Source organism: Trachinotus anak, unplaced genomic scaffold (assembly GCF_046630095.1).
Source record: "Trachinotus anak isolate AG129_WGS33_773 ecotype Australia unplaced genomic scaffold, CSIRO_AGI_Tana_v1 ptg000032l, whole genome shotgun sequence".
Taxonomy (NCBI): domain Eukaryota; kingdom Metazoa; phylum Chordata; class Actinopteri; order Carangiformes; family Carangidae; genus Trachinotus; species Trachinotus anak.
In genome coordinates this window covers 3080223-3094597 of record NW_027273883.1, presented here as the reverse complement: position 1 = coordinate 3094597, position 14375 = coordinate 3080223, and the positions used below count along the sequence as shown (strand labels likewise).

Here is a 14375-nt window from a genome sequence, read left to right as displayed (position 1 = left end):
ACTGCACAGGTTGTGCATTGTGAATGTGGTGAATGATGTCACACAGTGAAGTAACCAGTAAGAACATTCAGTTTGCTAACCAGATGTTTCAGTAACAGCCTGTTTGATAAATGCTTCTCATCAACTTCAAAAGGAATTATATCAATAGAGCTGCTCACTCATTGTGGTCGACTGAAACATAGTGACATCCAGACATATGATGTATGATACGTAACTGTAACAGAGTTTCAGTCCAAGATGAGATTTTCACCATTCAAACTCTCCACCACAATATTTAAACAAAGGACTGATCATGTCTCATTCAGGTCTCCAGTTTCATGGCGTTTTTAGATAAAACACCCACCAACCGGCACATTCCTATAAACACACAAAGGAGACATTGGGACAAAGTTGACTCAGTATAAATGGAGAACACAAAGGTCCAGTCATACCAGAAAGTGTCACAGGGAAATGGCTGATGAACCTTCTATGGGGCCCCTGAGAACCACCGCTACACACAGCAGTTTCATTATTTCCACAGGGACTCAGAGACCAACTAGCATTTGGCATCAAATTTTTCAAAAGAATAAAATAAAATAAAATAAAAATCCACTGGTATAAATGTGAATGGGCTTTTGACTGATGTTTAGACAAAAAGCTATTAGAATTTTGGACTTTCCTTCAAAAGTAAAGACTGTGCAGATGGTTTGCTATCAGTCAGCAATGCAAATATGTGTCAGAAACAAGAGGGAGCTGTTTCAAAAAGGTAAGCGCTCCAGCCATCATGTGACATGGCTTTAAACAGATAATCAGAATAAAGCACAGGCATCTTTAACAACCAAGGTGGGTTATTAGGTTTTATGTCAAACAAAGGTGAAATACATTGTTAATGTAAATTGTGCCAAAAATGTAGTTATACAACCATTCAGGAAAAACAGGTGAGAAAAGCAGGGTTTCATGTTAGCAAAAGAAAGGAAGCCTGGTCGAAACCGTGAACATGACTAACAAAAACCACAAACAATCCCAACACGCACACACACACGCACACACACACACAAAACCCCCTGCAACAAACTTAACAAACTAAACCACAATGACGGAAAATAAATGCATAGAACACTAAAACAAACGCGCAAAACCACAAAATACTATAAAAGACCATTAGAGTTTGTTCCAAGTGGCTGTCGTGGCAGTGGGGCCTCATAAAGCTGAATGAGTGAAAAGCTGAATGGAGCCAGACGGGGGAGGCATGCGTGGCGTTCACGGTCATGTGGCGGATCGGGTTTCATTTGTCTCTCAACCCCTCGGCCTGCTTTGTCTGAAGGAGGGGAGCTGATTTCCCCTCGCCTTTGATGTCTCCTCCTCCCATGCTTTCACGCCTTGCCCCCCACTTCTCCTCTTCCCCCAAACCAACCCACTAGGCCTCCCACACAGCTACACACACACACACGCAGGTGCACACACACACACTTGGTCTTGCCTTCTGCTTACGGGAAACCTGACACAAGGCTGCATTGGGTGGTGAATGCGTGGCCATGTGCCAGAATGACTGCATGTGGAAAACGTTCAGGATAAAGGTATACACCAGGCCAAAACCCCAAACTGCAATCAGCTTTATGTCCTAAGTTAAGGAAGTAAACGATGCAAGTAAAAGAACAGTAGAACAAGAGACATGTTGGATGTCATCATATCAGGGCCCACACTGCATTTTGACCATGGTTTATTGCTGCATTTTGGTACTAGAGTTAAAAATAATTTGCTCTCAGAGAACCAAGGACAAGACGATAAATAAACAATCCTGACTCTTGAATTCCAAACCAGTCCTTTTCCAGTTTTGGTAATGCTGAATTGAAGGTTCTTTTCTGTGTCTAAAGGCATCCACAGAGATTACCTTATAAGGAAAAAAGGTGAAAAAATAAATGAATAAATAAAAAAAAAGTCATGATAGATAAGAAAGAGGAGAATTCCTGGTTTTAGAAGATACTCAAAGTACACAAAAATGTAATTAATTGATTTAACAGAGTCTACAAGTGATTAGCTTCTGTCTACCTGCAAACATGTGGTGTTGATGTTGTTGATGCTCCCTGATACCTCCGCTCTCAGATAACCACTGTCCACACTCAGCATGATTAAAACATCAGGGTTAGGGTTTGAGCTCATGCAAAGTACCTTGACTAAATTGCATGGGCAAGGTTCCCCTGTTTTTCTGTTGTTAACCTTTTACCACCCACTGTTTTCCCTTGGGATACCAGCACTGTGTAGAACTGTGATGTAGTCCTGATACTGGCTATAGACAGTTGAATATGAATTCAATGTAATTTATGTATCTTTAGATTAGATTCTGGTCTTTTCAGTCACTTTCAAAACAAGCGCCGTGCGGTAAAATAATCCAGATACAACGCATCAGTGTATAACTAAAACTCTAAAAATATGGTGTTTCTCTAGCCCTAAAGTGGTTTAATAAATCCTTTGTCTGAAAACTTTCTTGTCTGGATTCATTGCACTGAGCTCAAAGCGCCACTGTGACTCACAGAGGAGCAAGCATGGCTGTGGACTCTTCTCTGCAGCAACCTGTGGATATGTTGGAAATATTTTAAGCATTGTTATTGTATGATATCCATTAGCCATCTTAAACAGATCAATACATTTAATCAAATCAACCTGGTAATCAATTCTAGAGACTGAATCCTGTGTATTTTAGAGACACAGACTAGTCAAAACCAGGCAGAAACATTTCATAAAGCTCTGGAAATAAAATTTAGTATGTGCAGCTAAATGTGCACAGAGTGATACACAGTCTGCTAATGCATCTCCATGTGCAAATAGCTGAGTTTATCCAGGACAAGAATACTACTTCAGACCAAAACTCTAAACAAGCCATCAGTCTTCAGCTGCCTTCATGCTGCAGTTTTTCAAGCATGAAGGCAGCATAATATTTACATTCAGCATGTGACCTAAATTTCCATATAGACCTTCTATGGGGGGGATAATCCATCTTAACGATCGCCGGGTATCTTCATCTAATTTATACCGCAAAACAACATGTGGTATGTAAAGCATCCCTTTGATTGCATTGTTGTGAGGGTTTCTGCTGTCAGAGGTGGTGGGGGCCCCCACCCTGCCAGGGTCCGCCAGAAAGACTGCCACGGTCAGGGGGGGGTTCTTTCCGCACACAGCCGTTTTGCTATTGAGGCAGCGTCCTTCCTGCAGCCGTGCTGATGTCAGGGCTGAGGAATGCAGAAAACACTGGGGGGCCTTGTTCTCCAACACTGAATAGTCCTTGGGCAGGAATCCAAACCACATGCCACACACACAGCCTGAGATGGGGGGCAGGGAGGGAGGAGAGTGGAAGGGACAGGGAGAACAGACAGGCTGTGAGTATTTTGAGGTGATCCGGAGGTGGTTTAACAGACAGTTTGAGGTGTTAGGATCAGAATTATGCAAGTGATGGCTGCATAACGTCAGAGTTTGACACACTATAGCTGGAAAAATATCATGTTTAACTGAATGTAAATTTGAATTGTGCTTATAAAAATGCATTTCTCAGAGGCCGAAGGAAAAATTAGACCCCCTCAAAATCAAAGTTTGTCAGCTTACATGCAAGATAACACACAAACACAAATGGAGAAAATTACATCCAAATAAAAGTATTAATAAAAGAAAAATATGGCTGTCTTTGAATTCTTTTTAATTCTTCATTCAGTCAGTTATATTCGTTGTAAGGCCATTACCACAGTGAAGAGGCTCAAATACTGTCACAGTTCAAGCTCTTTTAAACAGGTAGGATCAGGTGCAAGCAATTAAAACAAATCATTAACTGTCATAAAAATAGGGAACATAGAGCAGATTTCAAAGAGAGCGTTGTGACAATGCAAATACTTAGATATTATTTTAACCTATTTATCTTCAGTTTACATTTGCTTTTTTACATGTGATGCTGATCCTCTGAGTATTTTTAAGCACAGCCGCACCTTCCCCTTCGAAATCTACTATCTGACTCATTTCAGTGACGGTGTTTGATTAGTTTCGAGTGTGTTCAGCTGATCCTGAATAGAGAGGTTGGGCTGTGGTGATCATAGAGCCTGCTCATGCAATAAGGAAGGTGTGAGCTGAAATATTTGTGCTTGTCACCATGGTGCATTGAAAATAAAATTAATACACATTTAATGAAAACACAAAATTGAAAAACGGTTTAGTCAGTTTAAGTCCAAACAATTTTGCTTTTACCAGGGCATTACTAATTTTGTTGGTTTAAACACACCAGTTCAGTACTTACATTTATATACTTCCATTAGGCCACATTACACAAAAACACAGTATCTCTTTTAACAATCTACCTGTAGGTAAATTAAAGCCAAATAACATAAAACAGACCTTAGTCATCATCGCCTGGATATGCAGTAGAACCCTAGACTTCCTATGTTTTCCATCATAAAAAGCATCTTAGCATCAGCTGCAAATGTTTTTCCTGAACTTAACTCCACCTGAGAAATCTGGCTTTGCTGAGCTCCAGTGGTTGGACATCTCATCTTGCTGCAATGATGCAGATCTTGTCAAACTAGATGCAAAAACTCTTAAAAACCAGATTCAGTTGAAGCATTAACAGCTTTTACCATTTCTTGCTCCTTTACTTATATACAGTGTGGTCCAAGAGCTAAAGCCTCTCCAAGGTAAAGTGGTTTCAGACTTTTGCAACCCACTGTATGTTTATACAAATGCACATACATTGATTACATACTTTTATGAAATGAGAAACACACAACATTCACACGTTTTCCAGTAATATTATTCACATTTCTACTTTGTCTTAGGAGATTTCTGTGTTCAATGTTCCAACTGTTTTCAAAACTGTAACCTGCATACAGAAACAGAAAAAAAACACTACCACAGGTGACAAATGGGTTGATATTAAATCTAAAAGCCCCGTAGTGATGATCATATTGTCTGTCTGGATAATAAATTACTTTAATACAGTAAATGAAGAGAAAGGGACTTTTTACAGTGGGTAAAATGATACATGCCGGATTAGATAAAAGACTGATGCAGAACGAAAGAGAAAGTGTGGATGAAAGCGAAAGGAGAGGACTGTTAAAAGAACAACAAAGAGCAGACTGATATATGAGCCTCTGGCAAAACCCAGTGATAACAAGCATTTTGGGAAAATGTTCTTGATCCAACTTCAAGTCATGCAAATGTTAGAAACCGCTCAGGAAAGCCCTGCAGGTTGGAGCAAACTTGTTATGATTCTCACAAACAAAGGCGATTAAAGAAAAAAGAAAGAAACATAAGAGAAGTGTGGATAAAGAAAATATGCAGATAAGGGACAGAGATAGATTCAAGTTCGTCAAAACAGACATTACAAACTAGCTGCACCTACATCAGCGATCTGGAGAAGGAGAAAGACGATGACATCACATCACGAAGACAGAAATCAAAACAGCCCAAACATACACATAACATACGTTCACTGGTATGACTAAAGCCAGTGCAAATCTAATGACGCCTAGCAACAAATTTCAAAATAAAAGCACGCCCTTGTTTCTAATCAAACAGGACATTAATGTCTGAATGGGTGTCGTCTTTTCATCATCTAACCAAACATTGTCTGGGACACAATGTTCCCATGAATAAAGCACTGATGAGACACAACGTCCTCGCCCAGTTTGACATGCCTGATGAATGACCACAGCATTCCTGAAAAAGACTCAATCATCAGACACGTGTGGGCTTCTCCATACAGAGTTTCTCAAACTACGACAGGTGGTATATGTAAGAATTATCATTTTTTATCATTGTTATTATTTTGTGTAATGACATATAAGCATTTGTGTTTCAAAGAGAAACTCATGTCAGGAGATAAGTGTGCCTGATCCAGACTGCAGTGGAGGTAAATAAAGGGTTTTGAGAGTTTGAGAGTTTGCATGTTATAAATAGGGAATCATGGGAACCGTGGTTACATTTATAGACATTACAGAACACACATTGATGTGACTGTGCTGAGCTGTGTGAAAACCTATAAGCCATACAGTAGGCTTATATATATCAGTATGGATGCTGTGTGACTGAAGCAGTGTGTTCTATACGAAGATGCCCAGCAGCACTTCTTCAGATCTTCTTGCAGCGTTCTTGCCGTAGTGTGTCATCAGTCAAGCTTGGAGTCAAGCCAGCGTCTGACCTCCTTCCATCTCATGAGCCTCCTATGTTATTGTAAGGCCCAGTCACGTCTGATGGGATTACATTCAGCTCTTATGTAAGGCGCAGCAAGTCCAGACATGCACTTTTAACCAGATATTTCAGCCCAGTGCAGGAATCTGCCTCGCTACAACAGTTCAGAACAAGATGTTCCCAACTACTGATGCAGCATTTATGTGGAATGTCAGGCAGCATCAAAACAACCGCCAGCTCCGCACATCTTCTCCCACCACTGACACAGAGGGCTATGGTGTGAAGTTAGCACTTGCAGGGCCACATCAGTAAGACCATGTTTTATGCCCTAAATGCTGCATTTTTGCCTTCAGAATGATCCTGAGGAAGTTTTTCCTTCACCTTTTTCCTGCAAGTAAGGCAACATTTGTCCACCACTTTGCTGCAGACTGCAATGTCTCATAAACTATTGAGTGGACTACAAAGAAATCAAGTACAGACATTAAAGGTCCCCAGAGGGGTTACAAACCTAACGACATTCCCATCAGCATCAACTGTACTAGCTTCATGCTAATCACCAAATGTTAGCATAGCAAATGCTAGCATACTGACATGTTCAACTAAGATCTTGATCATCAGCATGTTAGCATTTAGCACTGCGGTAAAGTACAGCTTCACAAGGATGCTTGCATGACTGTAAACTTTTTACCTCCTCTGCTGCCTTACATTTTCTCCCATCATTTAGACAAATGTCATTTTATCACTCTACCCTTTATACAGTTGCAGTAAGTATCTCAAAGTTCATCCCATCACATCTTAATTTAGCTGGTGGAACCATCTGCCTCCTATAGAGGTCCTCGCCACAGACAATAGAGCCCCATGGATTGTGTAACACTGTTCATTTAGATAACAAAGTAGGCCAAGGCTGTTTTAAAAGGCTTACACCCTCACAGACATTTTGGTTCCACTTGAATGATGCAATGCTCTATTATACGCAGCTTATAGTCAGAGATGGCTACTGTTAAAAATGCATGTAAACAGCACTTAAGGGTACATCATGTCTGCAGGCTTTGTGATTGGTTGATGCAACAGGAGAGCTCTTCAGTGGTTAAAACATTTGTCTTTATTTCACTAAAATCCAGTAGAAATCCCCTCCATAATCCAGCAGACTCCCCAGAGACATTCAACAACTGTAGAGAGCGAGGGAAAAACAACAAAAAAAAAAAAAACAGCCGCCCACAAGCTTTTGGTTCTATTGAAAGCATTTGAAGCAATAGAAAAAGCTTTTGGGCAACATGTCTAATTCCAAAATCATAGCTTAAGGGTGTAGGGAGGGATTTAAAGGAGGTGAACGTTTGTAAGAAGTGTACAACATGGTGGAAGGTGTTAAAGTCAGGATAAAATCTCATTTACATTTGTATAGAAACATCCATGAGAACAAAGAGCTGAGGAGTTTCATTCCAAAAACAAGACGTCCACCTACACAGATGTGAACTAAATATTGAAGCACTTCTGGTATGAACCTGCTATCACTTCCACATTATTTCCTTTAATACTAAGATAAACAATTAAATCTAAGTCACTAATGTTTCCCAAGTAAAGCAAAGTTTTTAAAACCAAATCCATATTAACATATTGTCAGTTGAGAAAAAAACTAATTCATATTTTCCACCTGTTACTCAAAGTCTACACATCTAAACAGGCATTACCCCACATCAACCTTTAAATCAGTGGCTCTCAACCTTGAGTAAATAAATCTGCAGCAACACAAAGAAATAAGAATTTCTGTGTCATAAAATTGTACATTTTGCACAGCGTATATTCAGTAAATGTTCTGCAAAAAAAACAAACAAAAACAAACAAACAAAAAAAATTCTGGAACGAAATCTGTTAATGTTCTGTTTAGCTGCAGGATAATAATACAATCATGAAATACTTTGAAAAAATGCAAAAATCAAAGCATTTTCATCCATCACAGTCTTTTTTTTACTGTCTAGAAGCTTATTTTTTGTCTTTGTCATCAGAAGACAAAGAGAAGTGTCACAAAGAAGCATCTTGATTTTCACCCCCTGTATCTGTAAAATTCAGATTTTTAACATCTAATCTGATTCAAGCTTTTCATATGACCTTCATCCTCGTCTCAGACTAACAGATTCCTTTCACATGAACATGTGTTTATGAATATGAACCCTGAAATATTTACAGGGTTGGTTTAAACCACAAATAATATTTGCTTACTTATCACAAGTGGTATTGAGCTGTGCAGAGAGTTTCGGTTTTACGCGCTGAGATTTTCATGATTTCTGTTTCTGAAACTTCTGTCGACACAAAAACACAACACAGCTGAGTGAGATTTCATCAGTGCATCAGTGTCCAAAAGTGATGAACTATTTTCTTCAGTGGAAAGCAGTTCCAGTAAAAATGGTTCATGACAGATGAATGTGTGACGCATCCGCAGTAACCAGGACAGGCTGCAGTTGAATGTTTGAAATCTCTTTTTTTTAATGCTGTGAGCAGCACAAACAAAATCTCCACTGTGTTGGGATCTCAAAAGCTAAGCAAATAAAACCAAATTGTTACGTACCACTAATGGTAAGTGAGAAAAGTGACCCTTTAATTATGAATTATCCATCAGAGGGGCTCAGTGCACCGTATAGAGTTAAGTAAATGGAAAGTAAAGAAGCATTAAAGAAGATTAAAGTGCACATTTGCTCAAAAAAAAAAAAGTACTTTATCATTGTTTTAATGGCTAATATACAGAGTCACAGTCCAGGCGATGGAAGATGCAGTAAATGATGGTGCTGTAGAGCGGGATCGTGACAGTTTCCTCCAGATAATATTTTCATTCCAGTGGAGAGTGTCGGCCCTCAAATTACATCATGGCCACTGCAAAAGCCAGAAAACAGAAGTTATTACATCATTTCTCAGCAAATCCTGCAAGCCCAACAATCATCATCTAGCACTCAGAACACCTGCAGAAGCTTAGTTTCAATGCATATATGCTCAAAAATTAGAATTAGATTAAAAAAAGGTTGCCCATTGACTGTGCCTTATTATATTATATCTTTAGTGAATTTGTAAGAAGCCAGTCATGCATTTGAAGCCACATTTCATCTCTGATACTGTATATAGTTTGTTTTTAAAACAGTAGAAACATAAATGATTCATCATACACCAGATTGATAAGATGTTAAGTGTGTTTTCATTTAAATGTTGGCAGCGGTTTGGTGCAGTCACACTGAAAAACTCCCACAGCACTGCTGCCAATCAGTTATCACACCAATCAGGCCTGTAAACATCCGGGTCTGAAGCACCAACCTTGACCACTAACGCTTCATAAAGTATCTCAAATGCACTGTCAGCTTCTCTGTGTGGCGTGGGTGTACTGCTCCACACATGACTCTAAATCAATACAGGGATCACCGCTGCACTGTTTAATCTGTTTTCTCAGACAGAGTGTACCTCAGCCAAATTGCACTTGGCGTGGTCATGTTTGAAATGTTCTTACAACGCCTGCACTGAGGTGTGTGTGTGTGTGCAGCAATCTGATTGGCATGAAGAAGTGATCCAAACAATACGCCTAGAAAAACTGAACTACAAGGAATCAAAACAAACCAAGACAAACACTGCAGTTCCTAAAAAAAAAACTGAGTTTAGATTCTAAGCACTTATATGTCCACATACAGTGAAAAGTAGAGACTCGATTTTACTTGAATCAGTGGACAGGACAGGTGAGTGTGTCTCTTTCCTCGTGCATGTAATGCACAGGATGCATTTAATCACAGTGACACTGGATCCAGTTCATTAACCTTTAAGCTCGGTGACCACCTGTACACTGCACACTGTGCATGTTCAAATAATGAATCAAATAACCCCATAGGAGAAGACCACATGGAGAGAATGAACACATGAAGGCTTCATCGTGGACCCTGAAGCAACAAACGGCTTTGTGCACATTAGCTCTGTCCTAATTCCAGGGCTGCGTCCTTCGGAGGATGTGGTTGCAATCGGTCTTCAAATGCAGCCTCAAATGCAGAAGGATGCGGTCCCGGAATTGGGACACAGCTATTGTCTGCAACAATTAGAAGCTGCCATTTCTCTCTGACACTGCAGTGGGAGCTGTGGCCCAATCAGCAGCAGCACATGGCCCCAATAAAGGAAGAGCCCAGGAACAGTTGCACTTGATGTTTCATTATTAAAACCTTACAGTAGCTGTATGTTTCCATTGTACAGCTTGTGTGCTGTTTTCCATACGCTTTCTCCAAAGGCAAGTATGTCAGCCTCCTGATTCTGTTGTTGGCAAGAAAACAAAGTTAGTAAGTGTCAGTGACACAGACAAGGAGCTGCACACATTGGGTGTGTCTGCAGAATACAATATGTTTTAAATTTCACCTGCCAGGTCCTTGCTTAGTTGCAGAGGATCGCAGGTGCACACCCAAGCTAGAGATCCATGCAGTGGGCCAGATTCTCTTTTCCTTTTAGTAATGATCTGGAAAGTCCACCTGTTTTCTGACCTGGCAACCCCTGTTGTCTGGAGGACATGTTGCCTTCCTGATTGGGCAACCGTTCTCTACAGAAGTGGGGTGTTTGGGAGCTGACACAAGCATCAGGCTCGACAACAACTTGTTTTTCCCACGCAGTGTAGACAAGTGACACAGCATCTGGGATCCCTCATGACTTCCCTACAAAAAGATTATTGTTTTACAAGTACAGGAGAGCAGGAGAGCTCTCTTTCACAAACAACTGTAAACATGGCAGAGTGAAAAAGGTCAGCGCATGGCACCTCCCTCTCTGATCTCTGTTGTGAAACACGGCTGGGTCCACAGGGTCCAGCACGTGTTCAGCCGTGCTTTTTGCCATTTATGACTTTGTGATCTAATGCAACATAGTGGCCATTGTAGAATTCAAAAATAAATATGCAATATGGCATTAGGGAGCTGCCAGAATCATTCTGTCTCCAGAGAATTCCTGTCTGTCTCTAATGTGCAATAGCTTCTACCCAGGTGTCCTTGAGCAAAACACATTATACCTGACCTTGTCATTCTCTGGAGCTACCTGGTGACCAATGGTAGACTGTGTTTGCCGTGTGGGCTGAAGGAGCCACTGTCAGCGAAAACCTTCTTCTAAATATAGGTTAAAGGGACATGAGGTGACAGCCAATAAATCACACAAGTGGTCTTTAACTTGTTGTGCAATCCCAGTTAGCGATGATGTGAGCCTTTTATTCAGAGTGCATGTTGTCATCCAGCTTTTCAGAGCCTTGATCTCTCTCAGCTGTTGGGCTCTGCTGCAGAGACAGCTGCAGTGACACGGGGGGGGGGGGGGGTTCAAAATAAGTGCTTCTTACAAGCGCTGATATTAATCACAGTGAGTCAGAAATGGTGTAATCATGAGTTGTGTCTGCAGGTCCTTACAAGGACTTAAAATCAAGGAGGCTCTGCAGAGTTTTAGAGTGGTTACTAAGATCAGTATGGCTAATTACAGTATGTTTTCAAAGCTTTTACATGACATAACTCAACAATATTCTTTTGATTTTATTCAAAAGAGTCAGACTGAAGCAGGAGATGCTCAGTGTTGCACGTATGTGTTAAATGCATGATGCTATGCTACAGCTTTTCCCCTTTGCACAAAGAAATCTGCCTGTTTTGCAGAAGCAGTGTCAGAGGCATCTTTAGCTCTTTAGGCTAATTTCTGGAGAGAAACTGATGAAGTGACATTCTCAAATTCAAATTTTCTCATCTGGGACTGACCGTGCCGGGGGGTTTTGGGCTGCGGAGGAACAGTGATACAAAATATTGACACTGATTCTCGCTGGGGAAATCCTTGAATAAGTTGCAGCAAGTTTAATATTTTCAAACTGCAACACACAGATTTCACTGCAAAAAAATTTAAGGAAGTGGAATAACACAACTATTTGATTGACAGGATCTTTTTTTCAAAGTGTACTTAGCGACACAAAGATGCTTTTTATAGCCTTTCAGCACTTAATGTAACTGTCTTTTACCCCCTCTTCCTTTCTTTCTCTTTTATTCAGTTTGACTTAAACAGACACACCTGTGATAATCACAAGCCCTTACACAGCCTTTCAGTCTCAGGCCACAGCTGCCGAGTTCTCAGTTGCATTCAGTCAAATTTATCAGTAAACCAAGGTCAGAATAGTTCAACATTTTTCTCTTGGTTGCAGTTTTCTGTTCATATAGGTTTTTATAAAGGACGGCAACATTTAGGTACTTTCCTCCCCACTGAAAAAAACACCAGCTGATATGGGCCACTACACAGCCGGGCGCTCCACCCCTTCACTTTCTGTGGTGCTGAAGTTGCAACGTCAAGAAAGTGACTCAAATACAGCAGTGTTTATGTTATTGATTCTGATTCACCTCTTGATTATCAGGTTTTTATTTTAATTGTGAATGTGTATGTAAAAATGATAAAATATTGTATAATTTTCATTAATGTTTTTGGTCTGCACTCATTTTATTTTCTCCTCAATTTTGCATATTTTATTATTATTATTCACTCTTGCAAGGACACTGGAGTAGTAGAGAGTAGTAGAGATTTTTGAAATTGAGGGCTTATGACCCAGGTCCCCTTAGGTGTTGTGTGGAGGGTTAATGTGTCTATGTCCAGCAGCCTGCTGATGCTCTTGTATCCACTCTCATCTTCATAAAGTCTGACGATCTAGTTTCCTACTTGTTCCAGCAGTTCTTCACCATGTGGAGCTGTGTTGCGTCAGACACAACCCAGGGCAAAGCTGAAAAAGCTTTGCTGTTCTCAGGTTCCTGTGTGACCTTGTTCGTGCAATTAGCCTTAATTGGAAATCACAGATGTACTGGTATTTTCAGTGTAGTGTGTGTAAACTGTTTGGTTTTAATTATGCAAAGGATATTGCACAGTGGTGTACTCAGGTTAGTTGTATACTGTACAATCTCTCAGTGCAGGAGGAGCTCAGCAGAAGATGATGACTTCAGGCTTTTAAGTCCTGAATTCAGTTCTTTAAAAAACGCCTTAGAGGATATTAAAAAGTCTTAAATTGCATTTACAAGTGCTGAATTTTAACAGTAACATTAATTAAAACCTTTGGCTCTTGGCAGACAGTTGCGAGGTAGCTCACTGACTTACAATGGCTCGGTGTCGGTTTTAGCAAAAACATCAACAAATTGATTTTTTAATTGGTTAATTCATGCATCGGTTTTCTGCCACATATCTAACCCCATGCAGGAACAGATTATGGGACAATGCACCCCTGGACAAAGACAAATAAAAAGACTGGCTGTCATTTATAGTCATTTTGAATCTCTTTGTATTTGCTTTTTGTCTCTTTGTGGTAGTTTTGCATCTCTTTGTGGTCATTTTGTGCATCTTTGTAGTCTCACTGTAACTCTTTTAACAGAGTTCTGAGACTTAACAACCATTTCATAGAGAGGCTCAGGTCCAGAAGCCACCTCATCCCTCAGCCCCCATATGATCTGTTCAGTAATCCATACATGATCCATCCATAAATAACTATTTGTCTTATTGTTTGTTTTCCATCATTCATCGATAGGTACGACTGTGGAAAAGGTACTAGATACATTCTATGTGGTATTGAGTTTAATTTTGCGAACATGGCATAAACCCTGGGCTTGCACATCTACTTTTTGCTGATGATGCAGCTCTGTTACTGTCATTCAGCTGCAGATCTCCTGCATGCACCGGGGTTGTTTGCACGAAGTTGCAGAGGGAAAGGGGGCGAAAATTAGCGGATTCACACGGATGTTGTGTTTACATCAATGCCGATTGGAGCTGGAGTCGATTAACACCCGAGTCTACTGCAGAGTCTTTAGACCTGGGTGTGAACGCAGACTGTGCCCTTTTCCGCTGCCAACAAGAGCCCAGTGTTAGCAGGTCTTTGTATTTGAAAAATGGAAAAGGGGCTTGCGTGTGTGTGTATGATCGAAGCGCTGTATGAATGTGTTTGTGAATGTGTGAATGTGCTATATAAGAGCAGTCCATTCTCTTTACCATATTAGTGATGGAGACAGAAGCAGTTTGGTCTCTGACAGAGGGAAAAACATATGGTTAAACATTTGTGATGGCTTTATTGGTTTTGCTGTTAAGTTACACCCACATGTGCAGCCTGAGGTCACCACTGATGATGCACTGTTTCTCAAGAAGTGGCAGAAGGAGCAGCTTGACGCTACGTCAGTGGCAATGCAAGTATTGTACCCAGCTGTTGTTGTAATCGAAAGGCAAAACCTTCTTCACTAGTCTGC

The 14375-nt window shown here is 40.4% G+C and overlaps 1 long non-coding RNA gene across 1 annotated transcript; it reads right to left on the bottom strand.

Moving 5' to 3' along the window:
- Nucleotides 1-7228: 7228 nt before the first annotated feature.
- On the bottom strand, nt 7229-11443 carry LOC139613831 (uncharacterized). The gene is made up of 2 exons (XR_011686830.1): nt 10331-11443; nt 7229-9009 (listed from the first exon to the last, which is right to left on the bottom strand). It is a non-coding gene; the product is annotated as an uncharacterized lncRNA (long non-coding RNA).
- Nucleotides 11444-14375: the final 2932 nt, after the last annotated feature.